The sequence below is a fragment of the Ochotona princeps genome, chromosome 21, assembly GCF_030435755.1.
Source record: "Ochotona princeps isolate mOchPri1 chromosome 21, mOchPri1.hap1, whole genome shotgun sequence".
Classification (NCBI taxonomy): Eukaryota; Metazoa; Chordata; class Mammalia; order Lagomorpha; family Ochotonidae; genus Ochotona; species Ochotona princeps.
In genome coordinates this window covers 2,919,535-2,933,338 of record NC_080852.1, presented here as the reverse complement: position 1 = coordinate 2,933,338, position 13,804 = coordinate 2,919,535, and the positions used below count along the sequence as shown (strand labels likewise).

Genomic DNA, 13,804 nt, shown 5'->3' with positions numbered 1-13,804 from the left:
CCCATTTCTATTTCATCCTTTGATAATTGCCTGTTTCTGTCCTTTAACCATTTCTTAACTGTGTTGTTCATCGTTTTTGGGGAACAATTATTTATTATTCTTTAAAATTTATTCCTTAATTACATTCTGTTATGTGACCCAGTTTCATAGGTACTGGGATTCTTCCCCCACCCCCTCCCCAAAGCCTCCCCCTCCCATGGTGGATTCTTCCACCTTGTTGCATAACCACAGTTCAAGTTCAGTTGAGATTCCCTCATTGCAAGCATTTACCAAACACAGAGTCCAGCATCTTATTGTCTGTCAAGTTCAACAGCTTCTTAGGGAGACCCTCTCTGGTCTAAAAGAAGAGCCAGCAGAGTATCATCCCGATCAATTAAAAGCTCCAACATACCATCAGCAACAATTTACATTGTTATGGAATTAATTGACATAGTATTGAGTAATCAATACGTTAAAAATAAACGCGAGTTCTTGGGCCCGGCGGCATGGCCTAGCGGCTAAAGTCCTTGCCTTGAAAGCCCCGGGATCACATATGGGCGCCGGTTCTAATCCCGGCAGCTCCACTTCCCATCCACCTCCCTGCTTGTGGCCTGGGAAAGCAGTTGAGGACAGCCCAATGCATTGGGACACTGCACCCGCGTGGGAGACCCAGAAGAGGTTCCAGGTTCCCGGCTTCGGATCGGCGTGCATCGGCCCGTTGCGGCTCACTTGGGGAGTGAATCATCGGACGGAAGATCTTCCTCTCTGTCTCTCCTCCTCTGTGTATATCTGACTTTGTAATAAAATGAATAAATAAAAAAAAACAAATAAATGCGAGTTCTTAACCACCTTCTGTGACCACCTCATTGACATTTCAATTTTAGTTTATGCACAACATAAAACATAACATACATAACATAACATGTTATACATAACATCATATCATCTTAAATTAAGGCAAACATGTGGTATCTAACCCTTTGGATTGGCTCATTTCCCTTAGCATTATGGTTTCCAGTTGGGCACATTTGGTGTTCATTTTTGTTGTTGAGTTGCAGTCACATAATAATGCAATGTGTCTCTCACTCTTGTTGTCCCCTTCACATTGTGGAAGGTTTCCATTACAGTGCAAAAGCTCCTGAGCTTCAGGCAATCACACTGGTTTATTTTTGCTTGAATTGCCTGTGCTTCTGGGGTTCTTCAGAGACACAGTTGAACCACAGCCTTCATTCCTGCTTCCCCTAAAGAAAGGCATTCAGCTCAACAAACACCTGTTGGTAAAGGTTACAGATGGTGATCCAACATTTCCAAAGTTGAAGTTCTAATTTTGATTATAAAATAGTTTATTGATTATAAATATATTGAGAATAATAACAATTACTTAGGCCATATCATCAGAAATATCAACATTGATAATTTCGTGACATAATCAGTTTTTCTTGTGCCTGCTTTTGGTTAAAATTTCCTTGACCTTGATCCTGAACTTAAAGATTTTAAATATACCAAAAGCTTCTTATGTTTGTTTTGCTTTGTTCTTAATTGCTGTATCAATATAGTAAATAATAATCTCAGTCTATACAAATGGACCATTTATTGCTATATTTATAGCAGATGACAAATATCAAACATAAATATGAAGTAAATGGCCATGATAAAGGAAGTGGCTATAAAATACAACACTAGTCCAGATATGAGAACAGGATGCAAAATAGATTTTTGAAAGAATGAAACAGGTGCTGAAACAATTGCTATCAGGGAGAATTAGAACAATATATAGTTTACTATAGCATTTCTAGCTCCCAACTTAAAATGAAACATGAACAAGTTTGACAAAAAAAGGATGTAATTATAGCAACAAATAAGCAAACTAAGCAAGTGTATTGGCATTTGCTGAATGAGAAGCTCTGAAGGTTAAATAGGTATTTTAGGATCTATTGAGTGTTGTCGGCTAAGGAGTTAATTAGCGCTCGTTAAGCTGGGCAGCAACGGAAACTGGGCTTGTGGCTCAAAACACCTAGACTAATTGGACTCATTTGTATCCAATCTCCTGCTAAATGAAGATGTGGAGGGGAGAGTACATAAAGAGAGGGCAAGGAGCAGTGATGGGAGACTTCACAGAGGCTTCTACCATCACTGGTCTCCTGTGGGTGTTTCATCCCCAGACTCTCGCCCTGTCCATGGTACTGGCTCTGCTGGCTGGAGTGATTGAGCACCAAAATATGCAATTCTCTGTGGAAATAAATACACAAAATGTTTTTTGACAAATGATCAGGGAGCTTTGCAAGCCAACTATTCTCATGACAGTCTAAACTCTAGCAGTCATCTCGAAATGAATGGCTTTGTTCCACACACATACAATTTCCTACTGTCAGATACACTATTCCTAATGGAGCAGGAAAACTGACTACAGTTGAGTTGTTTTTATGACCATAGAGTCCTGGTATCAGCCTGTTAAAAGATTTGTATCATAAGATTAGAGGTCATGGAAGACACCCCAAATGTTTGGACTCTATTTTTTTTTTTTTTTTTTGGCTAATTCAAGACTGCTTTATAGAAACAGGTGTGGGGGGCGGGGGGGGCGGTCCTACTGTTAGATCCACATCCATGTGGGTCAGAGGTGGGTGAGGGGCAGGGGAGCGCCGGGCAGCGGGGAACTGTAGTGAGCAGGGGAGGCAGGGATGGGTAGGGGTTGTAGGAAGGCAGCAGCTGGGCTCTGAGCTGCTCTGGGTCGTTCTGAGGGACAGAGCAGGGCGGGGGCGCCTCGGCTTTGTAGTGGGAGGAGCTGTACTGACCCGGCAGGTAGGCTGAATAGATGGGGCGTTGGTACCAAAAAACCCTGCTCACTGGGGTGGTCACGAAACCTGGTCCCCAGGGCTGGCTGCCGTTTCCTTGGCAGGAGCTCGTTAGCCCAGCGCTGGTGTTCTTGGTCTTGCGCCGAGGTCGGTACTTGTAGTCGGGGTAGTCACGCAGGTGCCGGGCGTGGAACCGCTTGGCCTCCTCCACAAAGGGCCGCTTCTCGTCCTCCCCCAGCAGCTTCCACTGAGCGCCCAGGCGCTTGGAGATCTCTGTTGTGAATCTTGGGGTTCTGCTGCGCCATCTGGCGGCGCTGAGCGGAGCTGCACACCATGAAGGCGTTCATGGGCTGCTTCACCTTTTCCTGGGGCAACCCAGCACAGACCGGGGCTCCCGGGGCGCCAGCGCCCTTTGGCTCCTGGAGTCCCAAAATTGGGGAGTTGGTGTCTCCTGTGGGAGCAGGAGGCTCCAGGCTCTAGGCCTGGGTGTGAGAGGATCCAGGTAGTGCCATGGGGAGGCAGAAAGGCGTCCTAAAGGCGGTCCCCTCCAGGTGAGCTGTGGACCCTTATATGTGTCCTCCCCAAACTGAGTCACAGACAAGGAAAGCCGGGTTCTTGGAAGGCTCAGGCCACCTACAAGTCCGGAGTTCTTGAAATGGAGTCTTTGCTCCCAGCCAATCTGGCACGCCTTGTAGAGTCAGAAGCAGGACCTGCTGACTGGTGTCCCTGGAGAGGTGTTCTTAACTGTTTTTTCAAAGTCCGCCCACCGGCTCCCGTCCTTGCTGCTGTGATCCGACTGACAAACCTTCTGGGAAGGTGAGAAGCGCTGCTCCATCCCAGCCGCTGCCAAGGCGCCCTGGTGCCACAGGCCTCTCGCACCTGGGCTGGATCTGAGGCTGGCTGCCAGATGGGCACACAGCTTTAAACACTGACTCCTTCCCAGCGCCTCCCAGAGCGTGGCCTCCAACACCCCTTTCTCCCTGAGGCCAAGCTGGTGTCCTGTTCTTCCCAGCCCCTAACACTTCCCACAGGCCACCACAGCCCCTCACCACACAAGGCTGAGCTATATGAGCAGTCAGGCCTAGCAGCTGGACTCTCTTTTCAATGAAAGTGACTTCCACATGAATGCTACTAAATTCAGGAAATACACCACATCTGAAATTCTATTTCAGAATCAACACTGTACATAAAACTCACAAGCCTACTAACAAATTGTATGCGGTTACTAAAGTCAAAATCCTAACCAGTTAAATAAATGAATTTCCTTAAGATAATGTAACAATAGCTCTCATTTTAGTGATTTTGTTATCCCTCTAACAGAATATTTAGCTCATGTAGGAAAACCATGGTTTTATTGGATATTACAAAACTATTTATATTAAGTAATAATGCTGGCCCAGGTGCGGTGGCCTAGCTGCTGAAGTCCTTGCCTTGAATGTGCTGGGATTCCATATGGGCACCGGTTCTAACCCCGGCAGTTTTACTACTCTTTCTGCTCACTGCTTCTGACCTGGGAAAGTAGTTGAGGATGGTCCCAAGCCTTGGGCCCCTGCACCCATGCGGGAGACCTGGAGGAATCCTGACTTTAGATCCACGCAGCACTGGATGTTGCAGTCACTGTTGGCGTGAATCCATGAACGGAAGATCTTCTTCTCTGTCTCTCTCTCTCTCTGTATATCTGACTTTGCAATAAAAACAAAATAAATCTTAAAAATATTAATGCTAAAGATTTCAGTTGAGTGTATGCATGCATCAACTATTGTTAGATTCGCCGCTCACCAAATGTTAGATTCGCGTACTACCAGGGAAAGAGTAACTCAGCCAAATATATGAAAATAATTTAGATGGCCTTTATTTCACGGGCTTCACTTCCCCATGCAGCAGAAAGGACAGACAGGAAGGTGTGGGCTACAGAGGAAGAAGAGCATGGAAGAGATGGGGAAGGGGCCCTTTTAAACTCTCCTTGACATGGAAACTGAAACGGGGGTCGCCTCGGCCCTTATTGGTGGGGGAATATGGGTCTGTACCCCTCATTGCTGCAACAGTGGTCTCAGTGCCTGAGGGGCCCGCCAGAATTCCACCATTCATTCTGGGTTTTTTGGAGGTAAATTCCACCCATCTCTGGCCACCTTGGTAGCCATCATTCCAGCCTCTTGGTAATAGGAAAGAGGGCGAAGAAATTGATCTGGCTGCTTCCTGCTGAAGGGGGTTGTTGTCTCTGTGTGAGGTCCGGAAGAAGCTCCATGGGCACCAGAGTGTAGGGGTGGAGCAGCATCTAGTTGAAGGCAGTCCATGGGGCATTATGAATTTTCCTCTGAAAGAACCTTGGAAAACAAGGGGCAAGGGTTCATAAGAGACATATAATTACTAGCAGAAAGAGTATTGGAATAAGCCATGATATGAGTGTGGATGCCTTAATATCGAGACTGAAGTTGCTGCTTGAATTGTGCGAATTATTTCATCTGTTTGGTTAATGTGAGGTAGAGAATTATTAGGAGTAGGGTCGGAGGCAGGGGAGGCACTTTGGCATTGAATGGTTAGTGTGGTAGGCCCTGTCTGTTGCACCTTCCACTGAGATGAGATAGAGGTTTGGAAAGGTTTTAGATGGGAACAATGGCACCAGGAGGTGTGACCAAGAAGTTTGGCCACAGTGTGCATGGTAAGGATCACCATGTGAGGCCCAGTCCACCGTGGCTGTAGTGAGTCTGGGTGAAGAGTCTTGAGTAGAACCGAGTCTCCGGGTTGGAGAGGAAGGGCATCCGGGTCCACTGATGCATTCAGGTCAGGACACGGGAGACACGGGTCTGCATGTTCTTGGAGAAGCTTGAGAATCAGAGTCAGAGAAGGGAAACAGTTAGCCAAGGGAGGAGACTTTGTAGGGAGCTGGTGGGTAAGCAGGAAGGGTCAGCCATACATCAGCTCAAATGGGCTCCATCCAAGGGGCTTGTTAGGCCTGACCCTGATGTATATTAGAGCCCAGGGGAATCCATCCACCCATGAGGATCTGAGCTCCAGGTGATGGATAAGTCCTCTGAGACTTGTTGGGTGATCTGTGACATGAAAGCCGGCCCATTGGCAGACTGGATAGACAGAGGCAATCCTAACCTGGGAATGATGTTGTTAAGTAGGGTTTCTGCCACCATTGCTAATGTCTCCTTGGCCATTGGAAATGCTGCTACCCAACTGGAAAAGGAGTCCTGTTTTTAAGTAGGGTAATGAATTTCTTCTGTGTCAGTATATGGGTGAAATCTATTTGTCAGTCCTCCCCAGGTTGATCACCTCTAAGTTTTTGAGTGGGTGCCCTTGGTTTAAGTGCTCCCTGTGAGGAAAATACGGAGCAAGTTGGGCATGAAGCATGGATCTGTTTGAGAAGTCCACATGTATTAGGGCACGAGAATAATGAGGTAAGAAACCGGAATAAGGAGTCAGGCCCCACATGCAGAGAATTGTGGATATCAGTGAGGAGGAGCAGGGCAGCATGAGAAGATAGTGCTATCTTGTTGCCCGTGAAGATCCAGCCTCTGATGTTCCTGGGCACCGGAAGTGAGCAGGTCCTGTCGTTCCTGTTGAGAGTAGGTAGGCTTAAGGGAAGTAGAAAGGAAGATTATGGGGTACTTGCTCTTGGGTTTGCCACATGCTTTGCAGTTTGGTCAGCCTTCTTGTTGCCTTGTGTCACTGGGTACATTGAAGACTGGTGTCCCCGGCAGTGAAGAATTATCTCTTGTGTTTAGAGACAGAGAACTTGGAGAAATCTGTTCATCAAAGAGGCATTAGCAATAGGATTACCCTTGGTGGGGAGGAATCCTCTCTCCTGCCAGATGTCTGAGTGTGAGTGAGCAATGAGAAAAGCATGCTTGGAGTTAGTGTAGATATTGACTCATTTTCCCTGAGCTAATGTTCACGCCTGAATCAGTGCATACAGTTCAGCCCTTTTGGGAGGAGTTCCTTGGGGGAGGCACTGTGCCTCAAGCATGGAGTCCAAGGTCACTGTCGCATAGGTCACACAGTGATGTTCATCAGGCCTGCACACTGAACTGCCATCCACGAAGAGTGTGAGATCAGGTGATGGGAGAAGTTTATCCTGTAGGCTGTCCCTAGGAGACAAATAAAAATCAGTAATTTGAGGACAGGGGTGTGTAGTGAGTGGCTCCTTAGGGGTTGGGAGAAAGGAGGCCGAATTGAGTGGTGGTGATTGGGTCAGAGTGATGTCCAGGTATTCAATGAAAAGTAGCAGCAACTGTCAGGGCCCCACATTGAGCTGCCATCCAAAGTCCACAAAGAGTGAGGTCAGGTGGCTGTGGAGGCCAGTAGGAGTCAAGGACATTTCTCCCTTTTGATTCTTCAAGCTGAGTTTGGGCACGGTGTTCTCTTGGTGGTGGTTTCAGTTTGGTGGGGGGAAGAATGGGAGGCTGCTAGCCCTGCAAAAGAAACTGATTAATGGATTGGCTAGACATTGAGTGGTGACACAAGAGTAAAGGGAAGGGAGGGGTTACTCATCAAAAGTCCCTTTGAAAGGATGGCTATTGATTTTTGTTCATTAATTTTGTATCCTGTCACTCTACCAAACTTTCGTATAAGTTCTAGCAGTCTCTGTATTGAGTCTCTTGGCTCTTCTACATAAAGAATCATGTCATCTGCATATAGTGGAAGCTTGACTTCTTCATTTCCCATTTGGAGTCCTCTGATTTCTTTCTCTTGTCTTATGGCCTCAGTGAGTACTTCTATGAATATGTTGAACAGCAGTGGAGAAAGCAGACATCCTTGTCTTGTTCCAGATCTCAGTGGGAAGGGTTCCAGTTTTTCTCCATTCAGTATGATGCTGGCTTTGAGTTTTTCATATATTGCTTTGATTATGTTGTGGATTTTTTCATCTATGCCTACCTTGGTTAGGGTTTTTAGCATTCCAGGGATGAATCCTACTGAATCAGGATGAATGATCTGCCAGATGATTTTTTGAATTATATTGTTTAGGATTTAGGTGAGAATCTTAGCATCAATGTTCATCAGAGAAATAGGTCCCTAGTTTTCTTTCTCTGTTGGTTCTCTGTCCGGTTTTGGGATTAAGGTAATGTTGGCTTCATAGAATGAGTTTGGAAGAGTTGCTTCTTTTTCTACTGTTTTGAAGAGTTTGTGGAGGATTGGGGTTAGTTCTGTTTGGAATGTTTTGTAGAATTGTGCATTGAAGCCATCTGGGCCTGGGCTTTTCTTTGTTGGGAGGCCTTTAATCACTGATTCAATCTCTGCTTCAGTTATGGATTTGTTCAGGTCATTTGTTGCCTCTGGGCTAAGTTTTGGCAGGTGGTAGAAGTCTAAGAGCTTTTCCATTTCTTGGTGGTCTTCTGATTTGTTGGAGTACAGTGCTTTGTAGTAATTTCTGATTATGTTTTTAATGATTGCAGTGTCTGTTGTTATGTTGCCTTTTTCATCTTTGATGCTGTTAATTCTTGCTTTCTCCTGTTTTTCTATTTGTCAGTCGGGCCAGCGGGGTGTCTATTTTGTTTCTCTTCTCAAAAATCCAGCTTTTTGATTCATTGATTTTGTGTATAGTTTTTGGATTTCTCTCTGATTAATTTCCTCCCTTGTTTTGATGATTTCTTGTTTCCTGTTGTGTGTGGAGCTCTTCTGCTGCTATTTTTCCAAATCCTGGAGGTGTGTGTTTAGTTCCTGTATTTGGTGCCTCTTTTCGGCCTTGACATGAGTTCCTATTGCGATCAATTTACCCTGTAGTACTGCTTTGACTGTGTCCCACAAATTTTGGAATGCTGTGTCAGAGTTTTCATTGGTTTTCATACAATGTCTATACTGCCAAAAGCAATATATACATTCAACGCAATCCCAATTAAAGTACCCACAGCATTCTTCATGGAGCTGGAAACAATGATCCAAAGGTTCATCTGGAAACACAAAAAAAAAACACGAATAGCTAGAACCATCCTGAAGAACAGGAAGTTATCAGGGGGAATCACAGTTCCAGACCTCTGGACATACTATAGGGCAGTGGGTATAAAAACAGCCTGGTACTGGCACAAAAATACAGAGGAAGATCAGTGGAACAGAATAGAAACAACGGAAGGAAACCCACACAGATACAGCCAAATAATCTTTGACAAAAGGACAAATGGGAAGGTCTGTTCAATAAATGTTGTTGGGACAACTGGTTGATAGCCTACAGAAACAAAAAGATAGACCCATATCTCTCACCATACACTAAGATCAAATCTAAATCGATAAAAGACCTAAACCTACATGCAGAAACTTTCAAACTTTTGGAAGAAAATGTTGGAAATACTCTGCAAGATCTAGGGGTAGGTCCTGACTTCCTAAAAAGGACACCAAAGGCGATAGCAATCAAGACCAGAATAAACAAATGGGACCTCATCAAACTAAGAGGCTTCTGCACAGCAAGGGAAACAATCAACAAAGTAAAAAAGCAACCCACAGAATGGGAGAAGATCTTCGCGCACTACGTAGGTGATAGAGGGCTAATCTCCAGAATATACAAAGAACTGCAAAACAACCAAAATGCCAAAACAAACAAGCCACTCAAGAAATGGGCACGGGAAATGGGCAGACATTTCACAAAGGAACAAACCCAAATGGCAAATAAACATATGAAAAAATGCTCAAGTTCCCTGGCAATAAGGCCCACATGAATAAAAGCACCAACAACACTTGGCGAGGTTGCGGGGAAAAGGGAACCGTACTCCACTGCTGGTGGGGCTGCAGGCTGGTACAGCCTCTATGGAAATCAGTATGGAGAACATTCAAACAACTCAAAATCAACATACCGTATGATCCAGCAATAGCACTCCTAGGAATATATCCAAAACACCTGTTTTATGAGAAACCAACATGCACTCCTATGTTCATAGCAGCACAATCAGTAATTGCAAAAACATGGAAGCAGCCAAAATGCCCATCAACAGAGGATTGGATAAGAAAGCTATGGTTCATCTACTCCATGGAATACTACTCAGCTATTAAAAAAAAAAAAAACAAAATGCAGTTCTTTGTGGCCAAATGGGCCAAACTGGAAACCATAATGCTAAGGGAAATGAACCAATCCCAAAAGGTTAGATACCACATGTTTGCCTTAATTTAAGATGATATGATGTTATGTAAAACATGTTATGTTAAAAATGTTATGTTATATGCTGTGTATAAACTAAGACTGAAATGTCAATGAGGCAGTCACAGAATGTGGTTAAGAACTCGCATTTATTTTTAAAATACTGATAACTCATTACTGTGTCAATCCCATCATGATGTAAATTTTTGCTGATGGCATGTTGGAAGGGTCTCCCCAAGAAACAGTTGAACTAGACTGCAAAATAAGATGCTGGACTCTATGCTTGCAATGAGGGAATCTCAACTGAACTTGAACTGTGGTTATGTAACAAAGTGGAGTAATCCACCAAGGGGGGAAAGTGTGGGGAGGGTTCGGGAGAATCCCAGTACCTATGAAACTGTGTCACATAACATATGTAATTAAAAATAAATAAATAGGGCCCGGCGGCGTGGCCTAGCGGCTAAAGCCCTCGCGTTGAACGCCCCAGGATCCCATATGGATGCCGGTTCTAATCCCGGCAGCTCCACTTCCCATCCAGCTCCCTGCTTGTGGCCTGGGAAAGCAGTCGAGGACGGCCCAATGCCTTGGGACCCTGCACCCGCATGGGAGACCCGGAAGAGGTTCCTGGTTCCCGGCTTTGGATCGGCGCCAATCGGCCCGTTGCGGCTCACTTGGGGAGTGAATCATCGGACAGAGAATCTTCCTCTCTGTCTCTCCTCCTCTGTATATCTGACTTTGTAATAAAATCAATAAATCTTAAATAAATAAATAAATAAATAAAAGAAAGGATGGCTGGAGTTCCTCCTGAAGCTCACTGGAATATGCAATCTCTGAGGGTGGGTCTTGAGGAGATTCTCGCGGTGCCTCTGTGCTGGCAGATGGATCATTGTGGCAAGTGTTGACCTTCTGAGCAGACTCCGCATTCCCATCATTTTCGGATGAAGTGTCCATTTGGCTTTGGCAGGGAGCTACGGTCACTTGTATTCAGTCCAAACATTCCAGCCTTTTGTTGTATGATCTTAGTGGGGAGACTTGGGCTGGAACATGTGTGAACGACTGGTGAAGACTGTCCAGTAAGGCTTTAAGAAAGAAACAAGATAGAAAAAGAAGCAACAAAATAACATATATGGTTGTGGGAAAGAGAAACGTTTCTGACTGTATTCTAGTGGAGATAAACTAGCCTGCTGTTGGTCCTATGCTCTTTTTCTCCCCCTGCTCATGGGGACTCTGGCTGCAAGCAAGAGCTAGGGTGATTGCTTTGGTCTTTGAGAGCATAGCAGGAGCAAAGTAAGGGCCTACAGTAAGGCCAGGGCTCCAGTTGACAGTGACATTCAAGGCTACAGTGACAGCTAGCAAACACTGATTCTGATTTCTCACATACATGTGCACTCAAGTTTTAAGTCTTGAAGCACCCAGGAATATTCTTAAGTTGGTTAAGCATGTGAGAGGCTCAGGACCATCTCTCTCTTCATGTGGGGTGCCGGAAGAGATGACATAAAGGAAGTGTGAAACTCCATGGGGAGACCTCCCGTTGACTCCCATTGCCTGGCTGGACAGAGAGGAAATTTGGCCTTGAAAGGGAGGCTGATACAGAACAGATGATGACTCTGAATGGAATATACAGCTTTACCTGTAATGCTGTTGACTGTAGGCTGTTTCTCCATGGCAATGAACACTTCAGGGGCTGGGCAGAGTGAAGGGCTTTCTAGCTGGTGGCCAACCATGGTTGATCCAGGGATTTTTTGAGCCCCAGTAAAGTCCCATTCCTAGTGGCCTGGCTCTTGGCAGAGCTGATAAGATGCTTTGAAAGCCACTTCTATGATTGGTAGCTGGTTGTCCAGTCTTCTGGCCTCCCAAGTTGCAAGCAGGTGTGACTTGAGGGTGGACTGGCCTTGCTGGGTCTCCCTGAGACCAGGTTACTGGATAAAGACACATGAACAGGTCTCCTGTTGTCTAGCTCACTACTCTTCCCCTGGGCCCTGGTTGAAGTGGGCCACAGAGGCAGCCTTGGGGTGTCAGCCCAGGGGATGTTCAATTCTATCCCTCAATTCTTTAATGCAGTGAGCTAGAAATTTGTAGTCATGGACACATCCTGACAGTTTTAAGGTGATGTCCATGAGGAGATGATTAGGGCAACAATTTAGCCACACTGTTAAGGTCTGGAGATCAAACTGTGCACTCTGAGTCCTCAGTGTCAGAAAGAGAGAGACAAGAGGAGGGGTGAAGAAAGGGGTTGGAAACACCAGATTAATCACATATCATTGTAAAGTGAAAACTGTCAAATAAAAACTCTAAAAACATTTACCAAAGGAGTGAAGTCAGCTGTACATTTGAAACAAGGAAAGAACGCTCTAACAAGGACTCTAAAAGTTAATTAACAAGATCAAAAACATGTTTTGATCAATAAACATAGATAATAACACATGATGACAATTTCAAACTTTTTCAAGAGACAAATGTTGAGGCACACTCTGTGTGGCACCACACACACACACACGCACACCCATTTTGGAACCAAGCTCAGCAATGTAATCCTTGCTTGAAATTAGTAACTGAAAAGTTATGCTAACCCAGGTCAATTTAAAATTTTGAGAGAAAAAGCTTATTGCTGGGCCAGGCAGCATGGCCTAGCAGCTAAGGTCCTTGCCCTGAATGTGCCAGGATCCCATATGGGGGCCAGTTCTAATTCCAGCAGCTTCATTTCCCATCAAGCTCCCTGCTTGTGGCCTGAGAAGGTAGTGGAGAATGGCCCAAAGATTTGGGACGCTGTACCCGTGTGGGAGAGCTGGAGGAGGTTCCTGGCTCCTGGCTTCAGATCGGTACAGCACTGGCTGTGCCATTGCAGTCACTTGGGGAGTGTATCATCAGGTGGAATATCTTCTCCTGTCTCTCCTCCTCTCTGTATATTTGACTTTCTAATAACAGTAAAAAATCATTTAAGAAAAGGCTTATTGCTGTGAACTCGTTACAAGTTAGTTTTTTTTTTTTTTTAGGCTTTTTGCTCTTCTTTTTTTCCCCTCCTTTAGAGATGTTTATTAGTTTACCCCCCTAACATCCCTCCCCTGGAGAAAAAAAGGTTGAAACAACAGGGCAGGACAGGGAAAAGGCAGGAGCAGGAGTGCGGGAGGGGCAGGCCAGTCCCCTGGTTCCAGACTCTGGTGCTGGTGGGGAAGTGGGAGGAGGAGCTGGGCCCATGGGTGGTAGTATGAATATTATTACACTCAACAGCATGGTAGGGTGTAATGAATATTGTTAAAGTGTTAGTTTTCTAAAATTGAAAACTAACTTGACCAAGTGGTGCTATTTCTTTTACGTTTACTGAAGCAAACATAGTGCTTCCACAAATATCTAATTCAGTATTTTTTTTGAATTGTATTTCAGTCCAGAGCTGCCTCTTTCTAAAATAAAAGTCCTTGATGACTATTTCAGATTGTTGAGATCATGTTTAGCAAGCTCTGACGAGATCTAAATATTAGGGAACACACGCACAGATCTCTGGAGTTTGTAAGAGGCTGCTTGGTGGTATGTTAATGTATTTAAAGGAAGGGATCATTTTCAGAACTTTTAATCAATGTCTCAATAAAATGTTTCCAAACTGAGATTTTCATCATTTTTTAGAAAGTTTAAAAAAAGGTGATACCTTCTGAAAACTGTTTGAACACTATTATAAAGCACTCACTTAGCAAATACTGAGCTGCAGAAGAACTATGACCTTACCCTGACAGTGGACAAGCCTACACGTGAAAGGATCTGAACTGAGTAACACCCAACCTATCTACCAAAACACCATGGGAGGAGCCTAAGCAGTACAGCCACAACCAACTGAAAATCATAGGTTGAAATTTACTTTGCATTATACCCCCGCATCTGGATATGGTAGAGCCCAGTACTCCATCACTATACATTTCCATAATTCAGAAGTCATGAAACAAGTCAACAATTGGTATGAGCTAGAACACCAGGC

At 44.8% G+C, this 13,804-nt stretch overlaps 1 protein-coding gene and 1 pseudogene across 1 annotated transcript in view; one reads left to right on the top strand and one right to left on the bottom strand.

Moving 5' to 3' along the window:
- Window positions 1–13,804, top strand: part of LOC131482927 (zinc finger protein 208-like) — an 887,045-nt gene that overhangs the window by 169,214 nt on the left and 704,027 nt on the right.
- Window positions 2,591–3,283, bottom strand: LOC131482851 (protein SOX-15-like; annotated as a pseudogene).